A 13,790-nucleotide genomic window follows, 5' to 3' on the forward strand; every position below is an offset into this window, starting at 1 on the left:
TACAGGCGTTTTGAGTCACACAGCAGCAAATCACACAGCAGTGTTCTGAGCTTCAACAGCCCAAGAGTTCACCTGCAGCCTTTAGTTACACCTGTAGATCCTAATTTCTGTATCTGTAATTTTCCCAGCAAGAATGTATTTTTCATTTCTCATGACACAATACAATGTCCCAACACACTATTTCTTTCCAATGCAAAGACAATACCTTTCTCTACACCCAAAATGTCTTTGTCTCCCTTCTTTTTCTCCCATGCCCTCCTGCCACCTCTGTGGCAAAGACCCATCAGTAAAGGGTTTCATATATTTCTTTTCAGACTGTCTAGGTTTTAGTAGTCTTTCATTACACAAAAAATTAGGAAAAGCTTCTCATGAAAGCAGAAATATGTACTTAAGATAACATTTACAATTATTTTGTAATTGGTGCCTATAGTGTTTCCTGCCACACAAAGTCTGTCCTGTTATGCCAGTAGGTTGTCTTTGTCAGAGCATAAAACATACTTAAAGAAAAAAAGATTTTTACAAGTTATTAAGATTCCCAAATCAATCCCGGTCTCAGTGTTTTCAGTAAACAGTGAAGTGCTGTTCAAACTATCTTCATCCTTCTAAGCCACAGCTGGATGCTGAGACTGCACAAATGTCTTTTTGGCAGTTCATGTTATCATGGACAAAATCAGTGCAGGTATCACTAGAGAAAGAGAAAGAAAGATATGGATACTCTAATAAAACTGCAAACTTACATAAACTGCTTTCATTTACTCACTGAATTCAGGAACAGATTATTTAAACACATGGAGAACAATGACAATAACACTTTTAAATAACTAAGCAGCACCTGAGCCTCAATCACAATACTAAATTAAAGCAGAAGTCATATAAAGTAAAAGACAACCTTACTCAGCATTAACTGTAGAATGATAAAACCACATGGGTCAGAAGGAAGCTCCAGAAGTCATCTGGTTTGACTTTCTGCTCAAAGCAGATCCAGTAAATCAGGCTGCCCTCCTGGTGAGCGATTATCACAATGGAAATCAGAGATAGCTAGTCAAGTAAGGAAGTTAGTGGTTTGCTATAGAGTGAATTGTAGCAATAGGGAAGACAAGAGAAAGGAAACGCAGAAAAAGATATAAAAATGAGGCAAACTATGGCTACAAAGAGAAGTTTCAGGTAACCACTACATCTTGCTTCCATGTTGCCTTACAACACAGGTGACTGAATGAATTCCCATTGCAGGTTTTTCTTTCCTGTCCACCAGCAGTCAGTCAAGGTGAAGGATACTCAGATTCCTGCTTCGAGGAATTTATGACCATATTCATCATCCTGAGCACCATCAGCAGTTCTAGTTCCTGTCACATGTGTGAAACTATTGCATTCCTGTTTCATGTCTCTCAAAACACTACCAAAATAAACTGTAACTATTTGTCTGTACTTTGAAAGATGACTTTCCAATTTTGTCTGGTTTGAAAACAAGTTTGTTTCTTGCTTTTGATGAAATCAAGCTGGTGAGCAGAAACAGCAGAAGTTCTGCTTGCTTATTGGGATCTGATATTATTGTGTATTCCCTTTTCTCCATCTTGGCATTCTGATTTAAGTGCTTCCTTGAGAGAGGAAAGAACAGTGGCATTGATTCTATGCTGCTTGCTGCTACAACTGCAATTGCCAGCATTCTACAAAACTGTTTCCTGCAAATGATGGTTCCATATGTAAATACAGGATGTGCAATAGTCATCTTCAAAACTATAGTACAATAAAATCACTTATGAAGAGACCCATTACGCAAGTGATGCCCCCTGATGTGCAATTAACCCTGTAGCTTATTGGAGTGCTGCACCTCACCTGCTGCTCATACAAAACTCCTTTTTCCAGCATGTTACTGCAGTTCACTGGGGTTTTTTTCAAGTGTTTTATATTGTTCTGCTGGAATTAACAGAGGGACTGGCTTGAGATCTTCAGGTGAAATGTGTGATAGAAATGCAAATAAACTACTGGCTTACTATTTGATGCAGAGAGAGCTATATAGCTCTACTTAGACATTACATTTACTTTCCATGCCTATCAGTATGCACTCAGAGATTGATAGATGATGGTTTCATAATTCTTAAATACTTTTTTGATATCCTAAACCTATAGAGCCTTCAGACATTTTCTTCAGGAGATCTGGAATACTTTGCTACTTGAAATAAAAAGAGCTTCAATTGGCAGGGTTTTACATCCAAACATTTAAGGCATTGATTTTACTTAGTTTTTCTAAAGTAACTCCTTTAGGAAATTGAGTGCTACATTGCTAATTTTAGTTTTATTCATTTTAAAGTGCTCCAGGATACTAGCACAAAGGGCACTGTAAAAATTGCATTGTGCTGTATTAGGTTTGAATAGGATGAGTTATAGAACTGCTTGAGACTTTGAATTTCCACAAAGTAGTTATTACAATGCTTATAACACTAAAGGCTTCTTGTGTGTGCATTTTATGCTTTTTTTTTATTTTAATAATCAGAACTTCTAAGAAATATCAACTATACATAGTGTGTAACTAACGTTTTATAATTTTTTCTATTGCAATACATCTGTACAAGAGGATTTTGTAGAACAGTTACTTAACCTTCATAAATATAACTTAAAATGTAAATACTTATGGTTAAATTACAGCGGAAATTCACTTTCTTTCTTTTTTTTTTTTTTTGCAATGAGTCTTTACAATATTTCCGGTATTGATTAACCTGCAATGGGATTTTTCTTGTGCAATACAATAAACATATTCACCTTGTATAAATCTGAGTACACAATTCAAAAATCTATCTAAATATCATATAGGAGGTGGTTGTGCATTCTGAATAAACCCAAATGAAGGAATTTGTAATGTATTTTGAATTTTAGAACACTTTTCCAAAAGATATTTGGAGGGTTATGACTTACAGTAGCTTAATTAAATATGCAATAAAATACAACAAAAATTGTACTCCTTTTCATTTGGTGATTATACAAATTTATCCTGAATTTTTTTATTGATTTCAGTAAAAACTGGTTCAGAATACTTTGACTTTTAGAAGAATAACGTAATTTCATAGATGGGTCATTCCCATAAGAATTCACTGAAAAAATAGATTACAGTGTGAAAATGTAAATGATGATGATAAAAAGAGGTTCTCTTTTTTCCCAGTTATTCATCCCATTATCACCTATAATCTAGCATTCACTGGAAGACATAAATATCTAACACAAGAAAACATAGATTTTACTTTAAAGGAAATGAGCAAAATTTGAAAAATACTATGAATAGAGAGAAGAAAATAAAAAAATATCCAAACATATAAATATTGACTTTGGAAGAATAAATAGAACATTCTTTATTGCTCTTTCAAGGCCAGTGGAAAATATTGCTCACAGACACAGGATTTTTTTTTTTCTGCTCCCTCTCAACACTGGATAATTTGTGAAGGAATAACTTAGTGTAGAAAAAACAACGAAGATGAACTTAAGCAATGTTTTAATAGATATACCACCAAACTTCAGCAGGTCATTGGGGAGACAGATCGATGGAATGTATGTTATCACTAACATCAAAAAGAATAGATCTATCACAGAAAAAACACCCCAAACTATTTAAAAATTTAAAGCATTATCTATAGAATTTTTATTCAAAGGCTTTTTTGAACAATTGTGTTTGCTTGCACACTTCTTTGACAATAGACGTTCCCACAAACCTTATCCTCATACTCAAAATACTACACATAGTTTTTAAATTTCTTGTGTAATTAGATTTGATATGTACTTCAGTTTTGTTTAAAAATGTATATGCGTTAGTGATTATAAGATGTCTTTAAAGAAAAAGAGCAATATTGCTGCCATCCAACAGAAAAAAAAATCCCAAAAAACTAAACCAATGTCAGAAAATGCCAAACCACATTTTTTGGTTTTATGTTCTCTATATTAAAATACATATTTATCACAATTAATCATGTACTACACAAGATATCTTGCATTGTCTGCCTGAGTCATATCCAAAAGAGACTGAAATCCATGGTTACTTTCTCCCTGGTGTCCATATTTCTTGGAGCACGTCTTTTGTGTATTTCCAGCGTATCCTTCATTCTGATGCTATAGATCCGCCTTTTCCCTTCCTCCCCGAGGCCAATGGAATTTGTGAGTTTTTCACTGCCCACTTGTTCAGTGCTGCAGTACAGTAGGCCCTTTACTGATGGACTGAAAGTGCAGAGTTTGTGCTAAAAAGACCCCTTGACTTGGATAGCCCAGGGCCTCCAGAGACCTTCACCTGCTCCTCAGACAGGGGCAAGCACGGCCCCATGGGCCAAGGGGACTGGGGAGAGGAGGGGAGCACTCAGTAGCAACACAAACCAGAAGTATCACCTGGAGCCACCATGTCTGTAACATTCACAGCCTGCTAGTAAGCTGGGGAGACAAGAGAATTCTGAGAGAAATAATAACTGCAAATTTATTACAATTTTGTGAAAACCAGAAGTTGTGATTGAGGCACGTGATGTGTTTTACAGCTTTTACTGTAAAAGAATCTGATTATTCTAAATTAGCCTAATGTAATAAACTATTTACTTTTCCAGTGGTGAAATCTGCAATGAGTTAGCGAAGGAGAAAACTGTTTTACACTTTTTTTATAAGATGTAGAATGGCTGCTCTCTTATTTAGAAAATAGAATTTCACATAAAAGTGGGAAATGTTGCTCATCCCCATAGAGAAGAATTTTCATTAAGATATTCTGGCTGTCTAATGAAAAGTCAAAACATTGTCTATCAAGCAGGAAATAAAGTTATTTTTAAAATTTCTTGCTTTTTCCATCAAATGAGTTTTAAGTAAGCATATTCAGTTTTATTTCTATGAGTTGCTTTTCTGGAACAAAATATTTGTACAAAACAATCAATGTTTAAAATAAAATCATTTTTGTTGGCTGAATTCAGCCTTTTTTCATGTTCTAATCAGGCCTAAAGTTTCATTCATCATGGTTACTTTGGATAACTCAAACCATATTTCCCTTTGGGACTGGGATAAAAGCAGAATACTGGAACAAATTCATTGAAATGTATTTGCAGTCAGAATTAGTTTGAAAATTCACTCCATGGAAAATTTCAAATAGGAAAGAAAATGTAAGAAGTGGAAATATTTTCATATGGAAATCCCACCATATTGTCTGCCAAGAGTTGTCCCCCAAGTCTCCCTTTCCAGAGGAGTGTTGCATGACCAGGACATTATACATACAGCAGTAGCCATTCTTAGCTAATCTGACTAAAGAAAATCCCCAGATGTAATGTAGCTTGGCAATCCAGCTATCCATTTATTAGTGGAGAGACAGGGAAGATGACCTGCCGCCCTTCTAATCACTGTACTAAAGGCACTGGAGTAGCAGCCTTCCAGCCTTCTGACACGTGGTTCTTACACTCTTTTTTAATACAAAAACCAGATCTCTTCTATGAAAAAAGAAATATGTTTAGGTCACAAACCCAGCTGGCCATTAAAAAAAAAGCCCAAATAGTGAAATATAAGTTCTCACACTCTTTTGACCCAAGACTCTCTTCATAGTGGGAGCAGCAGTCACCTCTGAGACACAATTCCTCTAGAACAGGTCAGAAAAATTTTACCCAAGAGTGACTATTTGTCTCCACGGACTCACAAAATTGTTGAGAAAAACTCATTCATAGATCTACAGCACTACGAGAGATTAGTCCTCCTTCTGGTCATCAGTCACATACTGGTCTAGTGGAAGGAGAGAAAATAAAGAGAAAAAATACTTCACTTGAATTAGAAAGTTACTTTTACTATCTCTTCTAAGCTATTTTGCCCAGGCCATGATGCTATTTCAAAGACTTCTTTTAGAAGACTTTTACACCATTTACTGAGGAGTGGCAAAACAGAAATTTTCAGTTCCAAATATTGTCTCTACTTCCATGTGGCTCCCACAAAATTTCAGCAAAGATACACTAATATTTTGTAAAAGAAAACAAAATATCTTTGTTCTGAATAGTGGTTTTGGTTCAACTTCCATATTCAGCTCAGCGAAATAAAACATAAAATTATGTATCTACATTTTTATATATTTCTGCAATTCTAATTAATTTAACTGTATTAATATTTTTTAATTAATAGTTTCAAGAAATGCTAGTTTGTGCTCTGCATTTCACATATCAACTGCAACATTTTAAATTTATATGGACTTCTTTGAAGTCAGTGGGCTCAGTCCAGTGCAAGTGACAACAAAGTCTGCTCTGTGGCCATAACTTTCTCCTAGTAGAACTCCATCTGTAGTTGTACTTTATGGCATATTACACTGGAGGATAAAAATTTGCTGCAGAAATCCAGTTTCAAACTTTGATTTTTTTTTCACTTAAACTGCTAGCTTAATGAAACAATTTAAGGATATTTTGCCAGCAAAGTATATAAAAAAGAGATGAATAAATGGAGAATAAAGAAGAGTAAAATATAGCTATATTTTTGACTATCAAAACATGAAGGTATCAAGAAAGTCATATTTTCAATATTTTTCAGGAGTCCAGTCCAGAAACCTAGATATATAAAGGCAAATGAAATAGTAGTTACCTCAGCGTTTGTATTTTCCAGTTACACTTGGCAATTATCTACATCTGTGCATAAGGCCTGACCTCATGTCCATTGAAATTGATGTGGATTACTTTACTATTGCATTTCATGAACTTAGGAGTAATCCCCTATCCAGGCCCCCAGGTGGAAAAATTACACGCACATCTGCAAACATGCAATGTTTCAAGCAAATTTGACTACTTAAAACTTAAAAAAGTTTACTGGAAGTTTGATTCACAAACAAACACAAATCACCTTGTTAGAAGAAAATGTCTCCTGCTGACTTGAAACATCATTTTTAAAATCAGAATATATTAATTAATAAAATCACTAACGAAGGTCATTTTAATCTCTTGTCACATGTTATTGCTGCAGATGACTTCATACACCTGAATAACTTGGAGTTTCTTCAAGCAGCTCTAATAACAGCTCTTAACAAAGCAACAAAGACACACATGAAAAATTTAGATATCTACAGAGAACCTTTAAAAAACACTAAAGCTGTGTTTTACTTCTTGTTTCTTGAACGGCAGCCTTTTACCATTCTGAGTATTTGCTGTACAATGGAGATGTTAATAGTTACCCTCAGACTGTACCTTATCTTTTAATGTAAACCTCTTAGGCAGTGCATTCACGTTTCATGTCCTTTCACAGTGCAGCTCACTTAGAGACAAAAGCAAGAGGAATTTGTTTCAGTTGAACTATTCCTTTTTAACAGACACTTTCCACCTCCCTTGCAGAAACTGCCAAAAGGAAAATCAAGGATTGATATTACTTTTTTTTTCCCTCAAGATCTCAAAAAACCTGTAAGGTGGGGATTTTTAAAACTTATTTGTTATTTGCCAAAGTGTTATTAAAGCATTTGCTAGTTGATGGGCTGCCAACTATGAGACAGTCCTACAACCTCTGATTCTCTAATTGTACAGTCTTTTAAGATGTTATCATCAAATCTTGAATTTTTACAGGTGGAAACTGCTTCCAAGTTTTACAATTTTCCAATCGCTGCTAATGAATTTGTTTTTCTACAAGAACAATAAAAGCCTAATTATGTTGATCATATCGTAGTCTCAGGCTGGGGATTCTAGACAAAGTGCTGAACTTTCATTTGTTTACATGTTTAAATCTAATGTTATTATGGATGTGTATGAATAGGAAGTATTCAGTTCAGATATTTTAAATATCCTAGTAAAATTACAATAGTAAATTTTTTATAAGCTTTTCTATTTTCATATGTATGTTGCTTATACCTAATAAAGAATAAAGTCTCATCCAATCAGAATTTAACCAACTTAGAAAAGTACACTTTTGCTATTTATGTTACATGGAACATAACAGAAAAATATGTATTGCCTGAAGACTTTCAAAATTATTACGGCCTTGTAATACAGAATATTACTTTAAGAAGTGGTGTATCCAGTCACTAATTCAAAGCCTCATTATGAGGGAACTTACTTCATCAAGAATTCGTGATCGACCTTTTGTCTATCACTCTCCTCTGCAGAAATGCTGGAAATCATATAATAATGCTCATATCCATCTTTCTACTGTATTTGCAGACCCTGCACAAAATCTGAACACAGAGGGACTGCTGGTGCTCATGGAGCCAAAAGTTCAACAATTTTTCTTGTCTCTAAATGGAGAAGTGAAGGTAAGGTTATCTCCAACATCTTAACACTAGGTAAGCACAGAGTAGAAAAACCTCTATATCAACACCCAGAATGGTGCTACAGCTGTTTTCATGCTGTATTTCCTAAAGCTCCAACAGAGTGACCTGTCTCCAGCCCCTTTTGATAACATGATCTGGTTCCCTGGCTAAAAACTGCAAGAAGGTCATAGCTAACAAAATTACTTTAGTATTTCTTGTATTAAAATATACCACATAAGTGTAGAAAATTTTCAAAATTATTAAGCAACAGGAGGAGCAGAAATAGAATATACTGTAGTAAGTAGTACAGTATGTTTCAATAATTTCTTTTAAGATTTGCAACCAGATAATGCAAGATGTATTTAATCAGTGTAAATATTATCTTTTGGTATTTTCTCTACATCTTCCAAACTGGGGTGTTGTTTCTTTCTCCATCAGAGGTCTGTACTGAGCACTATTGTCAACATTCCCACCAAGAAAAATATGACCAAAACTGGTTCATAATATCTTAGACCGACACAAGGGACACGGCTGCTTTTGGGAGACTTTACCTTAATACTGGCATTGGACATAAGCCTTGATTTAAGTTCCCAGGCAACGGATCTATTAAAGCTATATTACTAAGGTTCACACTGCCCCTGAAAGCTTTATTAAATGATTATTTCATAGCATGGAGGGAAATGTATTGAAAATTAATATGCAGCATCAGCCAGTCATGGCTCATAGCTGAGATATGCTCTTTGTATCCAAAAGTAGAAATTTCCAAATAAGACAGGGTAAGTGAAATTCCTCTCATTAACTTTACTTTTATAATCTGACTTCTACAGCTACAGTGAATGGGAGAAATGGCCATTTCTAGAGCTGATTCCATTTTTCTTCTGTCTTCAGAGCCCAATTTCACAGTGGGTGCATTGCCCTTTGGGAGGGCCCCTCTGCTTCTGCCGACCGTAGGAGCCCAGCTGCCTCACTTCAATGGCTGAGGTGAAACAACAAGAACCACAGCTTATATCAGAAGAGTAAGATTTGATGTATCCATTCAACCCATGGGATTCTGACAGACTCAAAGAAGCATCTTGAATATTTACAGATCTCAGTGCATTAGGCCATTCTTTTTGTAGAAAACAATCTGAGATGACTAATGCCAAGTAAAATCATGCCCACATGTGCTTCTTCAAAAGGGTTTTTCAGAAACAGCTAATTAGTTAGACTTCTACAGTGTTGCCACACTCCGAATATACATAATTTCTTCTATAAAAACACAATTACATGTTTTATGAAAGTGATTTTTTAATGAATAGTTAAGACCTCTAAATAATTTAAAGATGCAATTTAAACCTAACAAAGTTTATCATTTTACATTATTAAACTGCTAAGAAATATATTAATTCGGATCATGCAGTTCTAAAGTTATGAACAATTAAGAAAATGGACAGGTCCTCTTGTTGACTCCCAATTAATCTGGGAGGTGAGGGCTAGGAAAAGTCCAGGCAGGCAGCTCCTACCCTACGAGCACCAGGTGGCAGTCCAGCGTTGACTGACAGGTCTTCAAGTTCTCCTGCACTCCCCAGGCCAAAAGCTTTCCTTGTTACAGTACTTGTCTGTCTAACCCTGTTCTGAAAGTCTTCCACGCTTTTCTATATGCTAAATAGCATTTATTCACCCTGGGATTTAAGGGCAGAGAATAAGATTAATGTTTTTCATAAACTTGCCCACACTGCCTTACTGATGCTGAAATGACAGGGAATTACTTAAAGTGTATTTCCACAAACTGAGATCCGAATTTTGCTGGTCAGACAGACCACACTAGTATGCCCCAAAAGTTTAAACAACCTATAAAACCATGTACAAGAAATATGAGGCATACAAGTCTTTTATCTATTAGAGCATGATATTTTTCACAGAACGTACAGCAAAGATAATTTCAAACGTCTCTTACTCAAAATAAAAAAAGTAAAAAAGAAAATCTTCTCCAAAATTAACGCTGAAAAATCTTGCAAAATTTGAATCGCATATACAAATAGCTGTAATTTATAAGAAAGAACAACTATAATAATAATTTAAGTAATTTCAATGTTTGTTGGGATCGTCATTCTCCTAAAATGCTGCAAAACTGTCCTGTGAGGAAATAAACTTTGAGGTAAATACAAACAGAACTTTATCATAGCTGTGAAATGGATCTCTCTACACATCTTACCATCTTATTTCACCTATCTGTTTTCAGGGAGATACAGCTTTTTTCTATTGTAATTACAGTTTATCATTTGGTATAAACATACTCAAATACTATTCAGTAAAGTTCAAATAAATAAAAAAGGAAATATCTACACATAGAAAAGAAATTAAAGTCATATGTTCTAGAAAATATCACTAGTGATGACCAAAGGAATAGCAATTTGACAAAGTGCAGTAGCTAACATCAATGAGACACAGGTAAAATGGAGTAGTTCTGCCCTTCTCAAGTATTTTTTTACTCTTCTATCTTGAAGTGGTACAATTTCTGAGTAATAATAGCACGGTTTTATTGCACAGAACCAGTCCTTTTGAGCATTCTGAGTGGGATCAGCTAATTTCAGTAAGGAAGAAAAAGAAAGTTGTAATGTTTTTTAATGCAGCTAGACCTGCAAACCCATCATAGCTGAGAAAGATGGACTCCCTTCCTGTTCATCTTCAATAGAATTCTTCAAAATAGCAATGAAAAAATGCCTGGTTGACACAGGCCATTAAATTTGGAAGTTCCCAGGCCTGAACTGTGCTAAAGAAGCAGGATTCTGTGCCTACAAATAGGCTTGCAGGACAGGTGCCTCATAAATGACTTGGAAGCAATACAGATTTTTTCTGGGTCAAACATAGAAGGGGACACACACCATGCACTGAAAAACAGCTCACATTGCCAAAGTCACTTAAGGGTAATCTCAGGACTTTTACAAACAGAATCCTGCTGTTTCTGAAGCAGCTGAGGCAACTCCATATCAAGCTTTGTATGTACAACTCCAGACCAGGCTTTTGTGTCCTGGTGGGATGTTCCCCACCATCTCCACACCATCCTGTTTCATATAATCCAGAGTGCTGACTCCCCTTAGTATCAAAGCAAGAGAACTGCTGGCAGAAGGCTTATGCCAAAGGTATGCTGACACAGAAACTGATTTTGCTGTTCATCGGTCCCAGCCTTGAGTTCCTAGTCATCAATATGTAACAATCCATAGGTATGCTGACACAGGAACTGAATTTTGCTGTCCATCGGTCCCAGCCTTGAGTTCCTAGTCATCAATATGTAACAAAGCCTGCTTTCCTCTTGGGTCACCTCTAGCACAACTCTGAGCTTCATTTAGAGGGATGGATTTTTGTTATGGACTATTTTCTATTATAGTTGCCTTCAAATTTTATCCATAGTACAAACTGAGACAATGATAATATTAACATGGCAAGTAGTGCATAATATAGGCACCTATTGAGACTTTTTCATCAATCAGAAATAAATATTTTTCTAACCACATATACAACACTTGTTTTGCATGCCTTGTCTTTTATAATGTGAATTATTTGCCCATCAATTTCAAATCAACTTTAATTGATTTTCAGATTTCAAGCACCTTTAGAAAGAACTATTTTAATTTTATTGCACTGGTTTCTACTTTATTGTTTCCTTTTACATTAGTCTGTTGAGGTTTATTTATGTGAGGTATTTTCTTCTTAACCATATTATATTGAAATGCCAACTAGTACTAGGGAGCTTTCCATAATTCTTTTGAAATTTAGAAATAGCATGGCTCTTACATGATACTTTCATAATGTCGCCAATCCTCTGATAAGTTGTTCACATCAGATATTTAGCCCCAATACCTACTACTTGAGAATATGCTCTGATTCTCTTCACGTTTTGCCTCTGCATTTCAAGATTTATGAATATTAAGTTGTGCTTGCCCCAAAGCAAAAGTATACTCACTAAGATATTTGCTGAGATCAGGAGTCTCTCTGCCCCATTTTTAAAACAAAGGCATTAATAAGGAAGCACTACAAAATGTACGACATTGAAAAATAAGGAAAACTCAGTATTTTTAATAAAATGAGAAAAAAATCCACTTGTTCAGAGCACCTTTTCTGAGCTACCCTAAATAATGCAAAAGAGTAACAATTTATGCCACATGTACAGGATTAATTCTGCTAAGTGTGAATATACCCTGATTTCTAAAAATATGACCATTATTTTCAAAAACAATGATCACATAGGGTAAAAAAATATAATTATCTATCATTTTAGCTCTTAGAAACTCATGGGCAGATACTATATACAGCATCTATGTAGGTCAATTAGACCCAGTGGCAATGGTTGCATCATTACCCAGCACATCCATAATTACTTTGTGTACCAAGCACAAAAGTTATGGACACATTCAGAGGTACACACCTACATATTCCAATACTGAAACATCTTTCACAAGGACTAAAACAGAGTTTAAAATGCATACATAAACATGTGAATTTTTAAAAAATCCTGAAATATCTTCTTTTTTATTATATTTCTCAAATTCTATTCCAAATTATCTCAGCTGCCTTTGTGATTGGGTCTATGTGATTTTTATGTGTACATGAAAATAAGGAACTTATTTAAAGCAAGCTGAAACTGGTCCATGTTAAAATAAAAAAAATCACAGAAGAAATATGAATGAAGAGGTTTATAGGACTACAAACAGGTGTAATAAACGTGCTGTGGAGAAAACATCCTATTGAGATAAATGCTGAAACAAACTAATGGAGACTTGGCTTCTAAACTGTGACTACACAATATTACTTCTGCCCCTCTGTTTGTAATTACATTCCTTTCAGTTTTATATATTAAACAGTTCCCCAGCTGCTCTTTAGAAAATAATAAATTGGTTAATTCTAAGAGCAGCCACATATGGTTAAGATAATTCAAGAGAGACAACTGAGTCATGCAATTCATCTCTCTTTTTTTTTTTTTACACAAATCTTTTTATTAAACTGAAAATAGAGCTCCATTGTGTTTATTACAGTCGATATTCTTACTGAAGTCAACAGTATATGGGTATTCACAGCAGGTTCTGTACAAGTCATTATTGAAATATCTTATTGCAATTATTTTTCAGCAATTTCCTCTCACTGTTTTTCTATATATTACAATATATCAAGAACAAAATAAGATGTGGGTATCTGTCAGAATAGTTTCTATTGGATTATAAATGAAGATAAGTTAGACTGTCAATTAAGAAACTCAAAAATTCAAGGCATCCCTTGGATTTAGAATGCTCACTCTGCAACAGAGCCCTCACCTCCACACCAGCACCAGGGCTAAAACTCAAACCACTTCAGGATAATTCTCTCACTCAGCATTCTGGCTGAAAGAAGAAATTTCCCTGTCTTCAAGAAGTAGTGTTAGAGATTTTTTTTTCCCCTTTACTGGCAATTGCTATGTAGGACATTATATGGATTCCCAGATAGCATTAATGGTTCTGTTTTCTGCATGCCTCAGGCCACAGGGCTGTGATTACTTTTAATCAGTTTCAAGACTCCCCAACCTCAGCTGTGCTTTGGTTATCTTCAGACTGGATCAGTACTTTGTAGCCTACCT

Source organism: Passer montanus, unplaced genomic scaffold (genome assembly GCF_014805655.1).
Source record: "Passer montanus isolate IOZ18808 unplaced genomic scaffold, ASM1480565v1 scaffold6, whole genome shotgun sequence".
Taxonomy (NCBI): Eukaryota; Metazoa; Chordata; class Aves; order Passeriformes; family Passeridae; genus Passer; species Passer montanus.